The sequence below is a fragment of the Pseudopodoces humilis genome, chromosome 3 (assembly GCF_049639895.1).
Source record: "Pseudopodoces humilis isolate 2021_Gansu_Grassland_sample_001 chromosome 3, ASM4963989v1, whole genome shotgun sequence".
In the NCBI taxonomy this organism is placed as follows: Eukaryota; Metazoa; Chordata; class Aves; order Passeriformes; family Paridae; genus Pseudopodoces; species Pseudopodoces humilis.
In genome coordinates, this window is record NC_142202.1 from 83,153,810 (window position 1) to 83,177,476 (window position 23,667).

Genomic DNA, 23,667 nt, shown 5'->3' on the forward strand with positions numbered 1-23,667 from the left:
TTTCACCCATTGAATGCTTAATTAATTTTTTTTAGTGGGAGGACTCCAGATTTTATTAATCTAGCAATTTCTGCTAGTCTGCCACAAGGGGGCAAATTAGTGCTGTTGAACTCTATGACTTCTTCTCCCTCAGCATACTGCAGTACCAGTCAGCAGCAACAAGAGAATATTTATCACTTGGGAATTCTTAAAATACATTGTTGTCTACAGTTTGATTTCCTTATCAATATTTACTGACAAGAGGTTTATTTAAATATTTCAGTCATAAAATGAATGCTCATTCTGGGGGATTGTAACTTTCTAAAGCAAGAAATGAAATTAAACAGTATATTGTCATGGATTTTCCATTCTACTCACTACACACACAGTGTTCAGTCGACCACTGCAAATTATTATCTAATGCCACTTTTTATAACTTTTGTAACTAAAAAAGGCAAGTGAGAAAGATTTGATTAATTAAAGTTTGTTCTCAAAACTTCAAACATAGAATTTCTGGTAATCATATGTTAACACTATGAAGTACCTTTTAAAAATAAGATTTATTTATGAAGATAAATTAAACCAGTAAAAATATAGTTCCGTAAATAAACCTGTTTCTTAAAAAACTGTATCTTAATTGTCTCTTTTAACCTTATTATGGAATTCAAAGTAACAGCATCTGAAATTATTTATGTTACAATTAGTCTTCACTATGTTACATATTACTGAGAAAGGAGTAGTGCTCCAGATTACAGATTTGTCAATATAAGTCTGTGCTCAAGACCTTAAACACTTAGTACGTGCTAGTGTCAAAATCAAACAAGCTGTTAAAGGATCTCCTGAATTTTGACCTAGAAAATAAACAACAAAAATTTGCTTTGTGTACCAGAGAAAACCAGTAATAATTCCATGGAATTCCACTTCTAGACACATATAACAGAATCATTACCAGTGACACCTGCTGAAAAGAAAATAGATGAGAGATGATGAATCAAAGTGCATCTAAATGCACTTTGGGGATGAATTTCACCAAAATACTCTGTCTTCCCTCAGTATGGAGGTTGGTCTATAATCTTCTACTTACAAAACTCTTAGCAAGCAAGTACAGTTTTAAGCACTTGCCTCTTAAGCATGTGCAAAATGAGATGATTCAGAAGATTATAGTTTGATAATAAATAGTGGCTTTGCACTGTAAAAGCAACCCATGTTCAGAAGTATCGAGTGCCCTATGTAAGACAAGATAAAAAGAGAAAATCTTAGTTTTAGGAGAGTGGCAATTAATCTTTACAAGAGGATGGCAAGATTTTTTTTTTCTGAAATAAAACATCTCAAACCAAATAAAAATAACCTGAAACTGAACCTGAGTTCACAAGTAGAAAATGGCAGCTCAGATGTTTAAGGTATGAGAAAATATATGAAATAGAATCTAGCTGATAATTTGACATTATTTTTATATACATATATATGTGTGTGCACACTGTGTGTGTGTGTGTGTGTGTGTGTGTGTGTAAAATATGTAGATGTAATGATAAAAAGTGTCAAAGGAAATAACATTTGATTAAAATATGACATTAAATTCTGCTGACAAATTCAAACACCAATTATATAAATGGGATTACATATCTTCATAAATATACACATATAAATACACATCCTCAAGTGTCTGGATTTGGTACAAATGAGCTAATGCCATAGATCTCTTTTCTCAATCTGCAGGTCATATGTACGTGGGATGAAGTACAGAGTGGTGATTGTTCTAAGATCAAGTGAAAGGAATTACAAAGCCTTTTTGTTGCAGTTTATGCTTTATTTTTAAAAGAGCAAGATGTCAACTTGCCTTTGACTTTTTCTTCTTTAGAGCAGCCTTATTTACATTTCCGTAATTGTTATGTATACTTCTTGTATTTTTAAGAGCCCCATGCTAATAGTTAATGAGAGAAACAGAAATGTATTTATTATGCCAAGTATTTATTTCATGCTGCCATTACTCCTACTTGTATATCTGGTGTGTACTGACCTTATTCATTGTGTCCAGCACATTATGTAAGGGAAAAATATGCATAATGTTGTTGTGGACAGTACATCCCACACTTAAACAGAATTAAAGTCCTCTTTAAGAAATTTTCTAGAATCTAACCAGAGATACAGACTAGATGGCAAACATTCAGCACACTGTGTTTGCAAATTTCAGTGTGCCCTTTAAAATATTTCTGGATGGATGTGAATCATCTTTTTACTTCTTATGCACTCTCATTCAGGATGTGTAGCTGACCTTTTCTCTTTGATTTTGCTTTTAGTAAAAAAGTAGAATGACCAGAAAATTTTGGAAAACAGTGACAAAGGTGATGGTAAGGAAGTGTTTTTTTAAATTCAGTTTTATGTTATAGTATTTATAGAATGAAAATGTTTTAAAATTAATTTTGAATCTTAATTCAGTAGAAAAATATAATCTACTGATTAATACCTTTTCAAATATTGAACTCATGTCAAACGCAGTATGAAAGAACTGATGTAATTTATGATGTTGTTAAAGGCTATGTTGTTTGACTTGGATTTTTTGACAATATATGCTGTATATATACATATGCTTATATGTAAGGTGCATGATAGTAAGATATTTAGTAAATTTATTACAGTTAGAAAAATTAATTTCACTTCTGATTTTTAGGAAGATATTTTTATCACTGTTTCACAGGTTATGTGGTAAAATATACTTTTCTACAAGAAGGCAGAGAGCACACAACTGAATAGGATTTGAATCTATTTGATTTGATTTTGTTTTGATTTTTTTCTCTTTCTCAATAACTATTTTCATATTTTGAATTATGGTTCCTATATGTTCACAATCCTGGAAACTGTAAAGTATGTTTAATGCAAATTTAGCAGTTAAAGTAAACAAAGACTGAAGCCCTCAAGTACCACTAGATGTCATCCTGTAGTCATTGAGGATGTATAGAAAGGAGCACCTAATAATAGCCATAGAGATTACCTGAAAATTGAAAATGGGTCCACCACAATAAATATTTTTGCTTACATGTAATAATGAAAACATCTCATAAAACTTTTAAAGGTATCAGTGTAAGTCCAGGGCATAAGATGTATTTGCATATTGTTTTTGTGGCAGCATGCCAGTAATTGCTAGTTTATTAACTCAGACTAGCAGATCATATACACTTAAAATTATCTCTGGGATATTTAATAATATTAAAAATGGAGACAGATGACAAAGACATTGTGAGTGCAATGCAGTCATATAATCCAATGCTTCTTTTGCAGTGCCACCATTTGCATCCAATCTTGATTTACTGCTACAGATGGGTTTCGCTTAAAACCCTGGAGATGAATAACTCCAAAGTCTGATGATGTTCAGCACTCATTTCCAGTTAGGAATTTTGCAAATGCTCCCCATGTTTAGAATGAGACTAACTCTTGGGACCAATTATTCATAACTTTTACTGTGCTTGAAATCCAGTCTCAGATACAAAATTTGCTGCCTCAGTGTGTCTCTACCAAGAGCACTGCGGCCCCTGGGACATTTTTTGACAAAGCCTATTCAGGTTGCTCTTTGCTATGATGGCTTTGTAATGAGAGAAAATAGCCATGAGAAGCCACTTTTCCAGTGCTGCAGTTCTGCAGACAATTCCTGTAGCCCAAAGGCTCATCTTGTTCATAATGGCCCCAGTTCTGACCACTTCTCTACAAGCATAGAGCTTTTGCTGATTCACCTTCATAAGTTAAAACAAATTTAGTTTTTTAATTTCTTTCATGAATTTTGATAAAAAAATCAAATTTTGCTGTCTTGCTGTCTTGCCTTGTTTAGACACGATTTTAGTTAAAGTTCATAAAAAAAATTCTTATTTTTTACTTTCATTAAATTTCCCATTGGTAATGGTGCCAGCAGGGAGTGGAGAGTCTCCAGATCTGGTCATGGTGGAAAACCTCAGTTTATGGCACCAGTCTCTTCCAGATCCAGGAGGCTGTCAAAGTTTTTCAGGCAGCTTTTTTAGTGAATGCCTGAGTAGTCAAACCCGTAAGTGGATCACTACAGGAAAAGCTTTCTATCCTGCACGCTTTTAATATTTGTCATTAGAACATGTGAGCAGAAGATATAAAAATGTATGTTGTTTTGAGCTCAATTCTTTTCAGGATTAATCTATTATATTTTTATTCAAATTAAGGTATAATAAATGTAGTTTGTGATTTCACCAGTCACACTCATTCCCTCTACACTGCATAGTATAATATAATAAGCTATATATATTCTCTAATGTACTGAGACCTATATATATATATAATATACAAGTGTATTTTTCAAATAGCCTTCATAGGTAAGTCTGTCTGCTACCAAGACTGCTAACTTAGGTCTGTCTGAAGTAGCCTTTCTTTTTTCTTTCTCTTTCACAAGTTAAGATGGGAAGGGTGAGAGTCATGTAAGCCATTTTCAGATGTCATGGGCACCTGATTTAAACTGAGCATCTTATGATCAGTGGAGAGAACAGAACACTATATTAAGGAGTGATTTCACCAACTGTATTAGCAGGAGAGGAGCTCTGCTTTAGAAGTGCTTGTTTCTCTCAATAGCACAGGGAGACTGGGTAAAGAACTCAAAAGCATATTAGTACAACTGAATCCTGAAGTGACTGTAATATATATGACCTGTGTTGTGGGTATCGTAATATAATGATGAGGAGTATCATTTGCAGCTCAAATCAAAGTGTGGGGGAATGAGCCTCCTTAACCCTCCTTCCTGTAGAAATTCCTCAAGCTTTGCTTGCAAAACTTTTTAAAACTGATAGATGTTTGGTACCAAATAAATCAATCAGGGAGGTTTTACCTGCTTTATTGACATCTTTCTACATACCAAATAATATATAGTTATCTTGAGCTCATTATGGTTGTGTTTTCCTTCCATTTAATGTAAATTTCATTGGCTGAAGCCCAAAGTCACAAACAGTCCCATGAAGTTTTGTTAGACAAGAGTATCTAATCAGATTTCTCACAGACACACTCCTTGTATGAAGGGTAATTGTGGGGTTTCTTTTTCTGAGCAATATTACAATTAAGTATTTCTGCATAACCACTGTGAGCCTCATTAAGAGCTGTGGGATGAAGTTAAAGCAACATTTTCATTTTACAATACACTGAAAAACTGCAATATGAAGTGTATTAAATTGATGGAACTAAACAAGTGACAAAAGTTAACCAAGGAAATGTCATGCTGGTTTTTTAACAAAAAGTGCATTGATGCTTTAATATGAGGTGTACCACAGAAAAAATCAGATGCTTTAGAAGCTGTGGGCAGTCTAGGGAAATGTGTATCTCTGTGATTCCATCTTTTGCAAAGGTCAGGAAAAGGGTGACCTTATTTTGTTGGTAGCTGGTAACAGAAGACAAACCTGTTTACGTTCCACAGAAATTAATGTCATGATTATGGTGAAGTCAAAGAAGAGGAATTTGGGACGGTTTGTTCATTAGTGATCTTTCTGGGCAACATTTCAGTGCTCCTTTCTTTCTTTCTATATGCTTCATCTCATCTATTTTCCTTTTATTCAAACAGTGTAGAAGAAAAAAATTTGTCTTTGTTTCTGAAGTAGTTCTTCATAAATAGTGTTTGCTATACTTGTGCTTATGTTGTTACAAGAAAATTTCATAATATTTATAAAATTCTAATTTGTGAAGACAAGGATGTAGAAGAATTATTAAAACTATGTCAAACTTATTCTGCTGCCTTCTCTTGAATTTATTTATTCATTGAATAAACCTGAGGTGAGATCTGAGACCTCAGAGAATTTACATAAAAGAATAGACAGATATTGATATTCAGTTCTATAAATGGGTTGGAGTTTATATGAATCACATATTTTTGGACTAGACTTTGTCATTTGTGGCATCTCTCAAAAGTACGGATCATAGTATTTGTGGAGTAACTTATTTTTCCATACATTCTTGTCATGTATCCAGGAAAAAAATCCAGGATAAAATAAAAGAGCATGCACTATCTGGGATTAAATAAAAAACAGGTAATCGGTGATAACAAAAAAAGAGTGACTACACAGTCATACAGTATTCTCTAAAATCCCTCCCTCTTCTGCCCATGACCTGAAGACAGTAGTGGAAGAACTTCTTCCCACAGTGCCTCTGTAAATAAATGTTTTACTGGTTTTGATGGAGAGAGGTCTCAAAGTAAGGGGATACTGCTCTTCACTGGGAAGTGAATCCCTTTTCCTTGAGAATGCAGTGGTTTCCTAGGGGTGACTAGTCTTGCCTATGTCCTTGCCAGCACTGTAGGGGCTGTCTCTGTGTAACTTCAAACTCTGGCCATCTTTTGACTTGCCTTCCTAGTTTACTACAACTACTTCCTAGTTTACTACTGGTAACTCCCTTATTTTCAGGAGGAAAAATGAATAGTGAGGAGCTGATGAGGAGCTACAGCCTTTCCTACCATCCTAATAAAACTTCTCATATGTAAATCTCGCACTACATCTGTCTCGGTTCCTCCTGTGGCATCCTGATGATTTGAGATCAGCAATCTGATTGCCCAGGAGTGCTGCATAGATTGCCAACTACATCCAAGCAGTGTTTGTGCAGGTTTGCTTTGTCCCATCAGTTTTAGGTCTTCCCAGAGTGTGGAAGGTCTGTGATGTGCTGCTGTACCCACTTACCACTACTCTGATTCTTGTGCTCCTGCCTGGTGCACTCCATTATCCCAAAGACCTACCCCAAAAATGCTGATGAGGAAATGCATAATAGTTATTTTCTGTATTTTTTCTTCTATTTTTTTCCTGAAGGAATGTAGAGAATATTTCCCTTGTGGTTTGAGCACAGTGATTAGGCTGATCCTATGAGGGGCAAGATACACAGTGATTGTATGTGTGCCATCAGATGGAAAGCACTCTGGCTGCCCTTCACCTTTACTGGAGTGGAGACGGGCTGCCCATTCCTTTCTGTTGCTTGTTTCCAAAAAGAAAATGTTTTGAAGACAAAACATTTGTATGTCGCTCTATTGGGAACGGCGAGAAGAATGACACAGACTCTCTCAGGAGTCAATCAGGAGAATTTCTCTCTAGTTTATTACTTCAGATCTTTTTTATAGACCGATACATGAAAGTACAGAAATGAAAACTCTTATTGGTTAGTGAACTAACACATCACCATCATTGGTCAATGGTGTACACCACCCCTCGACCGTCTCCTGCAAGAAAACAAGGAACAGACAAACAGCACCTACAAGGCTGTTTTCTATCTCTGAGGATTGTTTTAATTCCTCCGTTTGATTTTCCAGGCCACTTTCTCAGACAAGACTGACAAAGTTATATGGCCTGCTATTTCACAGGCACTGTGCTCCCTGCTTCATAGTTAGCATCCATAATTTGTACAGTATTTTGGTCTGTTAGAGATGAATGGTGCCTTCAGATGCATTTCAGCATCTGAAGTTGAGTTAGTCTTTCCCTCAGGCCTGAGGAAACCTAAGGTCTTTATAGTAATCAATGTTCACAGGCAATTACTTTCTAAAATGTAATGGTTAACTGACTTATATTATCAGTACAGGAAGCTAGTTAAAATCCCTTACTCATTTACTTTATTATTTCTCATTTTATTTCTCTTTTGACATTACAATAATCCTTGCTTTAATGATTGTTGAAGTTTATTTAAATTCTTAAAGGCAAATTGCTTTGTGTCTTTATATATATGTATGAAAAAATAACAAATGCCCTTGTTTGCCACTCAAATTCTATCTTGGTTGCCACCTCTTGCTCTATTTGACATCTCCTATTTTTGTTATGAATGGTAGAAGTCAACCACAATGCAGGTAAAGGTTTGAAACTCACACTCCTATAAAAAATGCTTGTTAATCTTGGATTTGAAGAGACATTTCACAGTGTGTGTCAGCTGGCAGTGTAAGCCAAACTGATTGCACGAAAGAGTTGTTTATGTCTAGTTATGTTCTTAGACTGCCCTCATCACTGAAAATTCTGCGCTCCTGCTAAAATATATTGGGTGCACCAAACTGCCTTTCCCATATTTTCACTGCTTGCTTTTCTTGTTTGCATCAGGACATGTTTTCTATTTTCTTCCCTCTCCTGGTTAGATTATTTATTTGTCTGTATCTGAAAAGCCTTTTTTCCTCTTATTTGTCAGCCTATTGCTTAATAGAGAAATTGCAATTCCTACTAATATTAATAGTGAAGGAGCCCTCTGCATCAACTTTTGCTCCTTTGACTAGTAAGCAATTATGGGCTTTTTATTTTTTTGTCTTCTAGAGCACTACAGCAATATGTGACAAATCAGCCATATCTTTCGGCTACAGCAGAATTAATATTTTTTTTCAGGTGTTCAGGTTTTGCTCCAGTACTTTATTACCCTTTGTTGAGAATGACTTTTACTTGTTTTGCAATGTTTTACTGATTTGTCTTGGTTTTAGCTTAAAACGGTAATGTTATTCTATTCTGTTTAATTGCCAAATATGTCACTATGGTCTGGAGACTAACAGGTTTGTTTTTTTTTTTCTATTAGTTGTTTTGTGAAGGGTAAACTGTCGCTAAAAGAGTCTTAGTTATGATACCTTGGAGATTTGTTATGTGCTGCAAATTTTTTTATACCCCCACATATCATAGATGCATCACTAATAAAAAGCAAGCAATGCAGAAGCACTTAGTGGATGATGTCCATTCTTCTGACAGAATAGTTTGAGATGCCTAAGTGTTTTCTTGAGTTTCTAGAAGGATTTACTTAGACCTCAGGGAGAAAGAAAATCTGCTTAATATGAAAGAGTTGTGAGAAAAACATGACAAAATACAGTAAGCCTCAATTTTAGAGTTATATATGTGGTAGAGAAGCACAGAATATTAAAAAATCTCAGCCTCACACATTCTGTATAGGAGGAATGTGGGGGTAATATTTGACAAAAAGAGATCTGGTTTTGGTTAAAGAAATCTTAGACTTAATGTGGATGCTATGGATAATACAACAGTAAAGTGCGTCAGCTCTGAATATGAATTGCATTGTATATTTTCTCCATATCACTGAAATGTGTAGTTCAAGAGATTCTTTGAACTTTTCTTAGGGAGTTACACTCTGACTTCTGGAGTTAAACTCCTGAAATTTCTGGGAAAAAAACCCAAAAAATTGTCTGGTTATTTCACTTTCTTGTGAAGCCTAAATTTTATTTACTTCTTAAAAATGCATTACATAAAATAACACGTGAGAAATACTACTAAACACAATAATGAAAAACCCCAAATCATTAATCTGGGGAAAATATAAGATATAGAACTGTGCTGCAAACTAGCTTCTTATCAGATTATTTTTGCTGTCCTAAAATGAATGTTCAATCATCTCCTCTCAATGACTGATGTTGATTTACTACAGAGGGAGAAACTCCAAGCAGCTTACACTGTGTACCTAATTCATGGCTGGTTTAGAGGATACAGTTCTGCTCTGAGGTACTGTTCATTTACTGTGCTGGCTCTGTCTTTGGAGATACTCAGAAGCTGTCTGGACATGGTGCTAGGCAGCCTGCTCTAGGTCACCTTGTCTGAGCAGAAGAATTGGATGAGATGACCTCCAGAGGTTCTTCTGAATCTCAACTGTTGTCTGATTCTCTGACATCTGTTAAAGAAATTAAAAAAAACCAACAAAACAACATTGTAAGTAGAAAGTTGTAATATGTTAATTTGTAAAGAGAAAGGTTACCTAATAGATTGAATATTATTATATAGCTTTTTAAAAAATTTCTTTGGGCAGTACTATCTCTGGCTTCTCTGCTAAGCAGTCTTTGTGCTGTTATGCTTCTGATTACTAGAAGTGGGGATCCCCAGGAACTGACTGAATATAAAGCTTAAATATCTTTAATAGCTTAAATATCTTAAATATCTGCTTAAATTAGTCAAAAAGAAGGAAACTTACATGGCTGTCATTGGTGATTGATGCTTACCTTTGACTCAGTAAGTACCTTGTTCTGTTGAGGTTTTTCATACCCTGAAAGGCAGTAATTTATAGGATGAGGAGTATTTAGCATACTTGTTTTGTTTCCCTTTCCTTCTTAAGGAAGAGATGCCTTATGAGGAAGCTTCTACAGTGTTCTTTCTATTGTAGGTTCAGTTTCCTCTGTATCCCTTCTTTTGATTTCTGCATTGGGCAGTAAAACATTTCCCTGTTGCCTATGGATTCATCTCATCTCCTATCGCAATTTTTGTTTCTCTAAAAAATTGAATTCTGTTTATGAGGACTAAAGAGTCTCAGGTAGTTTCTTCTTAGAGGGGTTTTCGTCAAGTAATTTGTGTTAGTAGAAAGGTATTGGACACCAGTCTGTACTGAGATTATCAGACATTTATTGCCAGTTTTGGTTCAGATATATTTCATAGGCTCTACATGAGAAAGAAAGGGCTTTAGGTTTGTTAGTTTGCTTTTTGGCGCTATGAACATGCGGTTTAAATAAGTCACATACGATGGATGATGTCCAGCATAGTGCTTTGTAGTCAGAATGAAGGTGGCAGATTTTATATTCAGTCCAAACATGTTATAGTTCAAACTTTTTTCTGTAATTCCAGCTGCTGACTTACTGGTAATAACAGGAGCAGCATTTGGGGATTTTTTCACAGACAATGTTTTCCAACAGATATGATTTAAAAATAGAAATCCTTCTGCTGTTTCCAAAATCAGATCAAAACAAAAGTATTTTTTTATTTTTAGTGCCAAAATATACAGAAATTTTGTATTCTATTATGGGCAAAACCGACTCCAAAGCAATAAAACCTTCTTTCACCCCAAATTTCCTATTTCTACCTGCGCTTGTTACTATCAATATTTTGTTATCTATATTATCCTGCCCTTTCAACAGTCAATAAAAAAGCTAAATTAATCTCTCCTAACACTCCCCAGTAAACCTGTGTTTAGGGAACTGTTCTAAACAGCACTGCTTAAAAACAAGTCCTTTTTGACTGACAAAAAGTACTTTGGTCTATCACTGGCAAGCAATGTCTTTTCATACTCAAGTTACTGGAACACCAATTTAACTGAGCCCTCTTCATTATTGTTCACCACATTTTAAATAATGGAAAGTAGAAAGCAGATTCCTCTTCCCCACATCTGTGAAAGTAAAACCAGAAAATGTAAATTATGTCATATCAGCTGTTTTGCATATATCCTTTTTCTTTACATTGAAAATGGCATGTGTTTGATACTTCATGGGGATTAAAACCTTGACATTCAAAACTCTACCTCTGATCCCTTGCAGAAATATTCCTCGAGTATAGATTTGTGCCTGAATCTAAACACCTTATCACTTCCCTCTTGTTCTCCTGCACAGTTGCACACAAATTATTCATACCAATGCTGTGACTGTCTCTGAGAGGTGTTTGTGTACAGTTTGGCCATGGGACTAGACACAGCTCTCCATGAAAAAGTTTGTTGGACTGTTATTTACATCTGGAGTACATCTATGTTTTTTTTCTGTGGCATCTTGTCCTGAGGCTTCCAGAGAGAAAAAAACTGGGAAAGACCACTTCTTCCTAGCCTAGTTGTTCCTAGAGAGAAGGCTCTGGGCGGGCACCCATTTTTAAACTATTGGGATGCTTATATATGTTTTAGTCACTCCTTTCTCCACAGCAGTTCAAGTCCTACAGATCCACTGATAAGGTAATAGCGAGTTTAGGCTCCTGCCAGTAAAATCTGGAGAAGCACTAATGATATGAGTGTTGGCTTACAATATCTGAATTACAGTAGGATGTAACCAGTCTGAATTTGTACTGTACCATGTAAGTGGCACTGAGTGGATGACAGAAGCCAGTGTCTTATAGAAATACAGCTGCAATGAGGCTGTGCAGTGGAATAATCTTCCCCCTAGCCCACAGAAAACCAGGAAAGGAAGCAAGGGATGGTGCAGAATTGGGTGAAACGAATCGAACTGGCTCTGCCCGTCCTCTGGCAGCGCCCGCGATGAGTTAACGCAGACGCAGAGATAGGTGGCACTGTGCTCTCGGGGATGGCAGAGCAGAGCTTACATCCGCCTTACAGCGCCTAAAGCTGCTTTCGAGGACACAGCCACCCTTCTTGGGCAGCTAGCCCTTCGGTGTCACAGCTTTAATAACAAATTCAGATGATCTATTTTGTTTGGAGAAAATACTTCTTGCTTCTGGTTTACGTGTTTGCTGTGTAATGCTATTAGTTTACAAACACTGCCATGTTTCACCTCAGAGTGCTCCATTTCACGTGAAAATTATTAATTTGTATGGGGTGGGGAGCTGGTAAAGAGAGTTCCTCTTCAGGGTTGTTAATAACCACAGGAACTTATTTAGAATTGAACAAATGGAGAGAGGTTGGAGGCAACTGACTAACTATCATGGTCTAGGAGCTAAAGTCAGCCAACATCAAACTGGAAATTGCAAAGGTTGGGATTGCTTGAAACAGGAAGTGTAATTTACTCTTGGACTGCATTATACGTTGCTGTGGCAAATTATCCATGTTTGATCTATGTAACCGTTCTCAAAGATGTGCTTTAATTCACTGCAACTTGCTGTTTTGCACGAGGAAAATTCCACAATCTTTCCTGTGTAGGAGGCTGTATTAGATTATGAAAATAGTTTATTCTGGCCTTAAAAGCAAATAATCCATTTTCAGATCATTTTTATCTTAGTTTTTGAGCAAGTTGCATACCACTCCTGGGGTGTGACAGTGAAGCTAATCATATGTTTTACTCCATTTCCAGAGGTCAGATTTGACTCTTTCCTACAGACTGGTACTTCCTACTGTCTCCATTTGACCCAACTGTAGTGAGAGCCAGGTTCTGGGGCTTTGGATTCAGAAATGTTCAAACATGATTCTAAAGTTACCATTATTTTTTCTGACATTTTTTGTAGACAGGGTTGTGCCCAAGTCCAATGGGCCATCTGATGATCTTGATGTGGCTGTATATCTAACTGCCCCATATTTGATCTGCACCTCACTTCATTTGAAGACAGCTTATGGGATGCCAACATTTTTCTTTGTACGATGGAAAAATAAATATAAAATAACTGAAATGGACATGCCTTTTAATAAGCTTATTTCATTAAGATTACAACTTTAAAAAAGCAAAAAATGTTTATTGAAGACAATATATAGATCAATAAGACAGCATATGAAGAATTGAAATGAAAAACACCCTGGTTTTATTTCACTGATAACACATGCAAAACTACTACAGAAAATACTGTAATGTTCCCAGTGTTCCTGGAGGTTTGTGACTATGGTAGGGATCTCTTGGCAAGATTATAAAATAGACAACTGAACTGAATCTATGAACTAAATGCAGAAATATATTTCTTTCTTTGGTTATAAAAAAGCAGGTGCTGAGATGAAAACATAGCAGACCTAATATTTAAAAGGCAGTGTTGGCTTGTGTAAGTATCTGGACTATACTGTACTATATCAATAGTATCTGGAAAATTTAAAGAATCAATACCTCCCTAAATACAGATTTGAGGAGGTGCAGCCAAGATCTTATTAATCAAAACATGATTCAACACCCTCCCTTCCAACAAACCTCAAGGAAGCACAAGTTATACTGTAAAGCCAAAAGAAAGCTAAAAGCACTAGCATAGTCTAAAATAATAGATTTATGGAAATGAGCAATAAGTATGAAAGCAGGTTATCACAAAACTGTGGTGCATTTCCTTTCAAGCAAATGAAAAAAAAATTGTTAGAAACTAAAATATTGATTACTTACTTCAATGCATTTTATGGAGCAGCTTAATGAAGAACTCACAGTGGTTGCTCACACAGAATTATACACATACTAGAGCTCCTCAGGACATACAGTTAAGAAACTCTTAAGTCTATTCACATAGATTTGTTTCTAGTATATTGGTCCAGTTAAGGCTGATGTAAAATATTTGAAAAGGACAAAGGTAGTAGGCTGTATCTCTGAATGCCTCTATGACTAAGACAATGAGATATTCTTGTACACCAAAGTGATGGATGGCTGAGATAAAAATTACATAGTAATACTATTGTATGTGTTCCAGAAAAAAATCTCTCTCAGAGGCATACATTTCAAGAGAAACCAGTAAGATCAGAAGAAGACATCTGTTTTGATCTTCTCTATAAGAACCATAGATTTTCTGCCAGTAATTTCTGCCTCAATTCTGGAATTTCTCTAGAACAGCTCATAAATTTTTTTCTTTCATTTTCTAGCAATGTAAGTACAAAGAAATATGATGGTGTGAAGAGTGACAGTCCCTCTTCTGTATTTGTGATTAACATTATATTTGAAAATGGCAACAGGTCTTGCTGCTGCTCTTCTCTCTCATGCCACATTTTGTTCCTTTTCTGCATTGCTCTGGCCCTTGGTGGCCAGACATTTGATAGTAAGATATTTGGCTTCCATGACAAATTTTCTTAGAATTATTTACTTTGGACTCCACTATCTTGGTTGGTTGACTAAGAGATAACGTAATTATCAGAAATTATAAGGAAGTTGCTTTTTAGACTTAGTTGGAAGATGTCACTAAGATGATTCTCTTTATTGACATTAGGACCTAACTTAGGATGCCAAATGAAAAAGTCTCTTTCATTGTTTTCTTTTTCCTTTTATTCCCCATCCTTCACAACCTGTCTATTAATATTTATTTTTTTTCCATCAGTCAGTAGGGAAAAAACTTAGATGAGAATCATTTTCATACTGTACAAAGTTAAAAACTTTACACTTCCAGTATTGCTGATTAATTACACCCTTTCCCGTACTAGAAGTCTTTATATTTTCTCTGACTCACTTGCCAAAACCTATGTATTCTATTTTGCCTAATTTTTTTTTTCTGAAATTCCCCTGGTGTTAGAGGATTAAATCTGTGGTGCACAGCTGGGGAGTGAGTTTGAAAGTGTACAAGAATAAGCAGACTCGCACCAGCAGGTCACTATTGAAACCCACCCACAAAGGCTGGCAGCAGAGAATGCCTCCTAAGAAGTTGTATTGTTTTCCACTCAGTGAATGTGCCAGTAACTAATGAGAGAGAAATGCGGGGAATAGTTTTTATTCTGAGATCTATAAGCCAACTTAATTGTTTTGTTTGCCTGATTTATTATACTTGAATGAATACAGTACTGTTAATTGTGCACTTTGAGCAAGAAGTTAAAGCCAGAATAGTCAAAACGTTACTCATCTGGTTGGAGCACCTAAATTTTATATGAGAGAACTAAGCTAGAGATTCTTTTTGGAATGTGGGTATCTGTATCTCACTTCAAAGTGGAAGCATATACCAGCAAAATTTGTGCCAATATATTACGCATCACTAAAATAATTTTCCAAATAACTGTTTCTGAAAAACATAAGTTTTCCTATTTTTTATACATTTTAACAATTCTGTCCAAGTCAAATATTGTAATGCAAATGGAAATTAGTGATTATTACTAGGTCTCCAAAACAAAATAAATTTGACATGAATGAGGTGATTGCGGCTTTCATAAATGTGTCATCAATGTCTAAATATCAGTTGCTTGACATAATATTTACTTCATTTACTCTTTATGAGCAACTTGGGAATGAAAGTATTTTTTTTCATTGTTCCTTGCTTGTTTAGATAATGACACAGATCAAGCAGAAGTCATTCCAGAGACAGGGTTAGAGCACCAGGCTGCAGCTAATCCCACAGCTGCTTCCCATAAGGGCTTGTACTCACCCTCTGGTATTTCATATCGTTGTGGCCAATTATGTTCCTGCATGTTGAAATTGCCACAGCTTCCACTCCCCATCTTACTCTTTGCACAGAGACCCAGCTTCTCTAAAGGGTACTGTTATGACCTGCTTGAATCTTTTTTTACTCTGCAAGATTGGTGTGTCCTCATGTATAAATATCAACAAGCAAATTTTTTAGCATCATTTTACTTTTTTCCTTTCCTGTCTTTCTTCCCTGCCTCTTCATCTAACCCTAGATCAGTAGAACAAATCATCACTAGAGAAAAGCTTTCCAAAGAAGGCTCTTTCTGCATTTAACTCTGAAGTGCTGCTCAGATGAACAGAATTGTTGGGGTAGGGAATTTTCCTTGCCAGGACATTTACAGAGGCTGTTCTGCCATGAGATGCTAGAACCTCATTCCAGAGTCTGAGACCTGCAACATCTTTGAGTCTTGATATCATGACGGTTTGTGGGCTGAAAGCTGTCCAGCGTTACTGCTGATCTGTTGATTAAGACACTTATAGTTTAGGATTAGGAACAGTAATTAGATCCAGAAGCAAGTGTGGATACATCAGAATGCATACAGCCCTGGAGTAAAGTGTTCCTAATATTCCTATCAAACAAATTCTGATTTGTGTGGCTTTCCTTTTCTTCCATGAAAGACAGTGTAGGAATAACTGCGGGAAGCTCTTGGTCTGGGAGAAAAAGGTTGTCTTTGGAATAAATATCGCAGTGAAAACTTTCCACCCTAAGCCTTTCATTAATTTCTTCATGTCATCTTGGTATATTTAAACGCTGTAAGAAATTATGCTGCAAAAAGTTCTTCCCACGTGTAATTTTTCCTCAAGTGAAGTGCATACCTTTCAAATTATAAACTTCCTACTTGTCCTAGGAAAATTCTCACTGTATAAATAATTGAACTCATCTGCAGCGAACACTAGTATTCTTTCTCTAGCAGTCTAAAATATATGCCTAAATACACATCTTGTACTTAGTGCTTTAAATAGTAATTACTCCTGTGAAGTCACTGGAAGCCCTTAAAAGGGTTTGACAGTTTCCCCACAATCTTTCAGTGAATGTAGTAGCTGGGCTGTGCAGTGCAACATCCACTGATAATTCAGCAGCTGAGGAACTCAGGAAAGCCTGCTCCAAACTTCTCAGCTGTTGACAGGCTTGACTTGCTGAGAACACTGGTTAAATATAGCACAAGCGAGCTGAGCTCAACAAAGTCATTGCTGTAACACTGTGTGAAGAGACCAGAAGAGGGGAAATACAATCTGAGAACTAAACTGCCAAAGCCTAACACCACCTAGCAACAGCTGAAAAAACTTTTAAACAAAAGTCTGGGTGAGACACAGACAGAATATACCTCCTGCTTCTCCTGCCTGGGATTTCTGCGAGAAGCAGCTCTGGTCTTCTGTTCTCTACCTTGTTTCCTTCATTACTTCAACTGCTGGTAGACCTAGAAAAGTGGGAAAAGTTTCTATCTTTGTGCTCTCCTGAGCTGGATCATTCTCCTCCTGTGGTAGTGCTGTGGGACGGGCTACTGCGATCTTGCAGTGTAAAGGATATATTCCTAGGTCCGTGTTGCTGACAGGTAAGACTGAGTTAAACCACTCTGTTGTTTTGTTGTTGTTTTTTTTTACAAGAACTTTTATTTTCAAGTGTCTTTTCTACAAAAAAAAAAAATATTTTCTAATGTCTATTGTCTCTTTCCTTTTTGACCAATCTTCTAAATGATTTGGAAATGTCAATAGATGAAAGCTGACATGAAAATTTTAGTGGGTTTTTTTATGTTTTCATGGTAGAAAGCATTGCTGAAATAACTTTTGCAGTTCTGACAACAAGCATAATTAAGTAGCTTGTAGTAATATGAAAAAAATTTTTACATGTTTCATGTTTATATCTGCTTACATGAAGACAGAAGACAAATCAACATTTAATTATAGAATACATATCATCTCTGACCAGTGATAGTCTAGCAGCTATTAAAAACAGTGACAACCTGTGTGATAAATAAAAGGAAACAGACATTCAGTAACAGAAGTAACCAAATAGTTCGTTGCCCAGCAAATTTGTACTTTTGTTTCCTTGCTAACTTTTAGGACACACCTGGTGCCTTTCATACTAACTTTGTGACATCTGCTCTTGGTTCTTTCCCTTGTGCTTAATTACATAGAATGAATATTGATCTCTCCTGCTTTGATTACCAGCATAATGCAACCATCCTCAGGACTGACCTTATGTTTATTGTACCTAGGGGTGCTTGAGCTGGGTTATTGTTGCTAGAAGTCTATGTTTCTCTCAGCAAAATGAGAAACCTGTTCTCAGATGTTTTACCCTGAAAGCAGGATGGAAACCTGTTTGTTGTTGGAAATGCATACACTATGGCCCCACAGTGGTCGTGTAATTTAGGGGAGGAATTGCTTAGTGTGATTTAATTTGTCTTAACTGACAAAAGCTGTTTGATCAATTGGAGTATGAATTCCACTCCTCCCTGCCACCTCTTTTAAGGCTGTTTTCTGCAAACGAAATCTAGTATGCATGAATTTTTAAGAGGCATACTGATTATAAGTTCATATACAACGTTAATTCAGTTATGAAGGCAGAGATTTAAAGCATGCCCTTACCCTGTTCTAAAACTCTGTTCACTGATTTATGTAGAATTGTCTCAGACGAAAAGTATTTGTCCTAAAGAAGGAATGAACTAACTGAGACTGTGCTGACTGTGGTGTTTGACACTTAGTCTGTGGACTCTGGGATTGCCTCAGGGAGATGAGAATGTCTTGGTTTAGCTAAATAATTCTAGTTTCATCACTGCATATTACATAAATTACATCAATACCACATCTTAGCAGTGGATGCATTGGATGGAATTAAAATACTCTGAAGCAACTTGTACTTGGAGACTGAGAATGTAATTGCCTGTGAAATGATAAAGTAAGTATTAGGATGGAAGGAAATTCTTTAGAGCAAAGAGTAACACAGTGTCCATTTTATTTCATAGCAAGGGGCACACTAAAGCACTAAACAGAAACACTTCTTGGCAACTATAATTTAATGTGATAATCATTGTTGTGGAATTACTCAAGCACTATGGAATCCCAAATCTAAGTCTCAAAAGGAAACTTTGGAATTACTTTTTAATAAGGACATATCCTGAGAAAGTTGTTTTTTCATAAGAAGACTACACAGTGAGAAATAAATCTGAGACAATATGATTTGTACAGTCTTTGTCATCTCGACATTAGAGTGAAAATTATTATTTCTTTCCTTTAATGAAATATCTGGCAAATTAAACTGTGGAGAAATGACAAATTTAACCTTCTGAAAATATAGGGATGGTAAAATCTGGCAAAATGCTGTGGTAATATTGCCTCCTTTTTTGATTTAGTTGCTGCTCAATGTAATACGGGGTTATACAACTTCTCTCTTTCTGCACAATTTACTTTTAGCAAAGATTTTTTTAAATCAAAAGGCAAAGGATTAGCCTAATAACTGTCTAATGAAGTGACATTTGAACACTCTAATAGCAACTTCAAACTCTAACACATGGAGTTGTGATTTTACATACATCTGTCTTCCTTTCCACTTCAAAATGGAGGAGGAGGCTAAAATTACTCTTTTCAACAGGTGTCCACAAAGAGGCTCTGGGATTTTCCAATCAAATTTGTGGAATATATAATGTGGCTATTCAACAGATGGTTTCATATTTGAAAGATAGCCAGTTCTTCTAATGACTACAGTGAAACTAAGGTCAATTTTATATCAAATCAAAAAGTAATTTATGTTTAAATGATAGACTCCATTGTGATTTACATGAAAGACAAGTAGACATAGCATAACCATTTATTTTCCCCCTTATGCATCATTTTGATTTTGTTTATATTTACATAACTGGAATGAATGGTGCCTTTCATGGTGATAAAGACTCCTTCCAATCTGAATCCACTTCCAGACTCTGCCACTTTTTTTATTTTATTATACTATTTTTATTGTTATGGTTATTATGAATTATTATATTAATTTTGTTGTAATTTTAGTCCCAGCTAAAGTCACCATCTTAACTGTTTTCATCACCTCAGTCTTTCAGTCTTTCTACAGATGATCTGATTGTTTTTAACACCAAATTCAAAGACTTGAAATTCACCTTCAAAGCTCAGCACTGTTCTGCCCCTGCTTACATATGCCTTGATTTTCCTGAATTCTTCCTGCTTATATCTGGTAGACCACTGACATTTGGCTCTGGTGTTTACTGATAGATCCTTTATGCTGCTGGTTTTAGTGAGCTTGATGTTGACCCCACGATATCTGAGTTTCCTGTAGTGCTGCTCACTGTCACACCTGACACAAATGGAAAGACTAAACATTGATATTAATAGAACTATGTCAGCCAAAGTAGGATTCCTGAAGAAACGGATGTTCTTTCTGGAAGCAGCCTGTGGACTAAGCATTAGTATATTAGGAAATCTCTGTTTTGCAGGTATGCCCTCTTTCACTCCTCTGGGTTACAATTTCACCACTGTAGCCATTTCCATTATAAAATGGATAGAGGTGTATCAGTGAAACTATTCCTGACACAGGATCTTTCTGTTGGCAGAGATTCCACACATGCTTAATTTAATGCTTTTGGTAATCTTATCTAACTCAGTTCAGGTACCCCCAGGCAGAAATCAAGAATATGCTTCAGAGCTGTGCCAGTCAAAGGTCAAGTTTATGCCACTGAATTCACAGTTAGATTTCTTTTGAATTTAATAAGATCAGGTTTTAGTATTCAGGAATTAGTAGATAAATTTCTAGTCACCTCAAGAGCATTTAACAAAACAGATCATCTCTATTCCTGTCCAAGTATTTTTTTTTTCCTAAAAGACATTTTTATTTTCCTCCAATTTCATGTTTCTTACTTTCCTTTCTCAAGGTCTGTCATTGCAGGTTTCCATGTTATTTAGGTGTGTAAAGTGAATTTGGAGAAGGGGTTTGTCTTTCTACATATCTAAAATGACAACTGGAGAAATAAAGTGAATATTTGTGAAGAAGCCAGATGAAACAACATTACAAATGAGAAGGAACTCCATTTATTCATACTTCCTATTTCACCAAAAATGTTTAGTATATAAAACTTAGGATAAGAACTGAAAGCTAGAAAGATAAAATAAGGGTATTCTATTGTACAGAAATGTTTAAATACTTCTTTACAAGAAGCCCAAATGTCTGAACTTTTCAGCTTTATCATCTTCTTGTAGTAGTTTTAATTTTTAGCATTTTCTGTTTTCCTTTCTCTCATTGTTTTCTACTGAAAGTTGTTTCCTAATTTTATACAGAATATTGGTAATTATTTGGGGATGACAGGCTTTTCTTCATTTTGGAGCATATTGGATAACTGAGAACAAAATCAATTCATAAAATATTAAGATTTTTTTTTAACCTTTTTCTACTTAGTAGCCAGTATTTGTACCAAGCTAGTGACACTAGAACTTGTAATACAGTCCTATAGTTATGCTTTGAGGTGAAAGGCAGAAACAATTGTGCCTTTGTCCTGTTCAGGAGAGACAGTGAAAGTCTCTGACTGTGTTGAAAATGTGTGATTCTTCATGTATTCGTGAAAATCCTACATTTCAGGACACTTGATTAGATTTTTCCCTTTTATTTTGGGTCTTTGCACCTACTCCTCCTGCTTCTGCAGATAATCTGTACTTCCTATATTCTTCCTATATACTCTTTATTCTCAGCATCATAGTAAAATAAGTACTAATATAAGTGCAAATAGAGAGTCTTTCCAGGTGCTTTTTTTGCCTTTTGTTTTTTTAAATTCAAGATGGCTTTACTGTGTGATTCTCATTCTGCTTTTTCTGGACTATCTATCAAAATCTTTTCCACAAGTAAAGCATGCGAACTGTAGCTCTAAAGGTGATCTGTCAGATTACATAGATTGTGGCATCCTTCACAGTGTTTTACAGACTCAGAAATACAGAGAAAATACAATTAAAAGCTTAATTAAACCTTCATCAGAAATGGGAGTATATGTGTGCACGTGTGCATGACTTTTGCAAGGAAGGAAATGTTTTTTGGCACAACAGAATGCTTTGCTGAGGGACAAACACATCCAAAGCACAGGGAAATAAGCTGGAGCTTGTACTTTTTCCCTTAAATGGACAACCCGTCTGGTTGCTGTGTGCTGACAGAGGCAAAGGGGGGTGTGAATCCGAAAGATCGCTGCACTTTGTCCAAGTGAGTTTCATTTCAAAGCTGATAAAATGACAATTAGAATCTTAATTATTTAAGATGTGGCCAAAGTCATTCAGATATAAACTGGCGGGGTTTCAAAAGAAGAGCAGAAACCTCGATGAATTTGCAATAAACTTGTCCAGTTTAATTTAAACACTTTCAGAGCTCTGTAATACAATAATGGTTAGGCTCTTCGCTTTTCCTTTTTGGGGAAATGATGACAAAGAGTGTAATGTTTTGTGATTTATGCTGTTCAAAGGTCAGTACCAGAGCATATGTAAAAGTGATATTTTGGAATCTAAATCCATTTTCTATCTGAAGTCCACAGTATTTAGAGGCTTGTATGTTTGCAGGAGGGAGGTATCTGAGTAGTGTGTTATGGTTGTCGACAGCAAGAGCTACAGCTTCACTAACAAACTAAGAAAACCCAACTGATAAAAAATGAATTTTATTGTAGTAACAGAATAGGTGTTTTTTTAGAAACTGGTTTGTAAGGCTATTTATTATTATCATCCTATTATATAGAAAAAAAGTGATTGGAAATGAAAGCTCATGTGTCCTTGGTGGAAGAATTCTCACTAGAGCTTATCAGCCTGCTTGTGTTTTTCAGAAAATATAAAGCAAATGAATGCAACAGAAAGCAGAGACTGCTTGCATCAGTGTAACAGACTTGCTGCCAACTTGCCTTGTTTATCTAAGAGATCTCTGTGAAAATAAGGTCTTTCCCACACAGGCATGAGTCATAGGATGTAATGCAGCTAAGTAGACTTGCTTCAGCTTTCTAATGCACACAAATCTAAACTAACCTGTTTTAGTGCCTGCCCCTGCAACTAAATGAGATCTAACTTGACAACAGGAAGGGAGAAGTAATGGTGAGTTCATGGTGCTATTTCAGTGCAATAACCTGAATGCTAAGGAAACGATGCAATTTCCATTTATTGGGAAAACTGCAGTTACTGTGACAACAAATATACACTGAAAAAAACATACACAATTTATCCTCAAGTTCAAATTGGTGAACATAGTAGAAAGGGTATAAAAATCTCACACTACATAATTATGTGTCTCAAAGAACAGTCTTACTTTTAAAATATATAGCCCAAATTGTTCAAGAAAATAACCCTTTAAAAGCCATAAGCAAGGGCATAAAAAAAAGGGTGGGAAAGAATATGTGTTTAATGATGACTGATTTTAGTCAGTTGGGCTGACTAAAATTTAATTAAGCATATATTTCTCATGCTGAAGTTATTAAATTCCTGTGTCTGTCATTCATACTTATCCCAAAAATCTCAGTTGTATCACTCTCTGTAATTGCAAAGCCCCTTGGATCTAATTTTTAAGGTAAAGGCTGTAGTAGTTCTTTTATAGTGTGTTATTTCTCCTTGTTATTTTTCAACATGGACTTCTGTAATGAAATGTACATTTCATTCCAGAAGATAAGGATTTCTGTTCCTCAGTCTGAGAAAATTGAAACTATACATTCCAGTTTTTGACTCTGGGCAGGAGATAGCAGGAAGGGAATGATGCCATGCTGGATGTCCTCAAGCATGTCAAACATAGCGCAGAACAAGATGTCCCTGTGCGCAGAGGGACACGCATGGCAGCAGGGCTCCTGAGTGCCAGGGGAGCCTCGTGTTCCGAGGCAGCTGGCTCTGAGAACCACTGCTGCTCCAAGTGGCACGAGACAGAGGCTGGAATCTGAGGCACAAAAGGCATCAGAGTGCAAATATTAAAAGGCAGTGTTACAGCAGCATTTCCTCTGCATGAGGGTTGCCACTTATTTACAGAACCATAATTCAGGTGGAAGAAACTG

The 23,667-nt window shown here is 35.9% G+C and overlaps 1 protein-coding gene across 4 annotated transcripts in view; it reads left to right on the forward strand.

Moving 5' to 3' along the window:
* The first annotated feature begins 16,859 nt into the window (after positions 1–16,859).
* Positions 16,860–23,667, forward strand: part of FILIP1 (filamin A interacting protein 1) — a 102,383-nt gene continuing 95,575 nt past the window's right edge. For all 4 annotated transcript variants that reach the window (XR_001332318.2, XM_005518149.3, XM_014263486.2 and 1 more), the window contains exon 1: positions 16,860–17,226. The gene's annotated coding sequence lies outside the window, so the exon portion shown is untranslated. The remainder of the gene's footprint in view (positions 17,227–23,667) is intronic.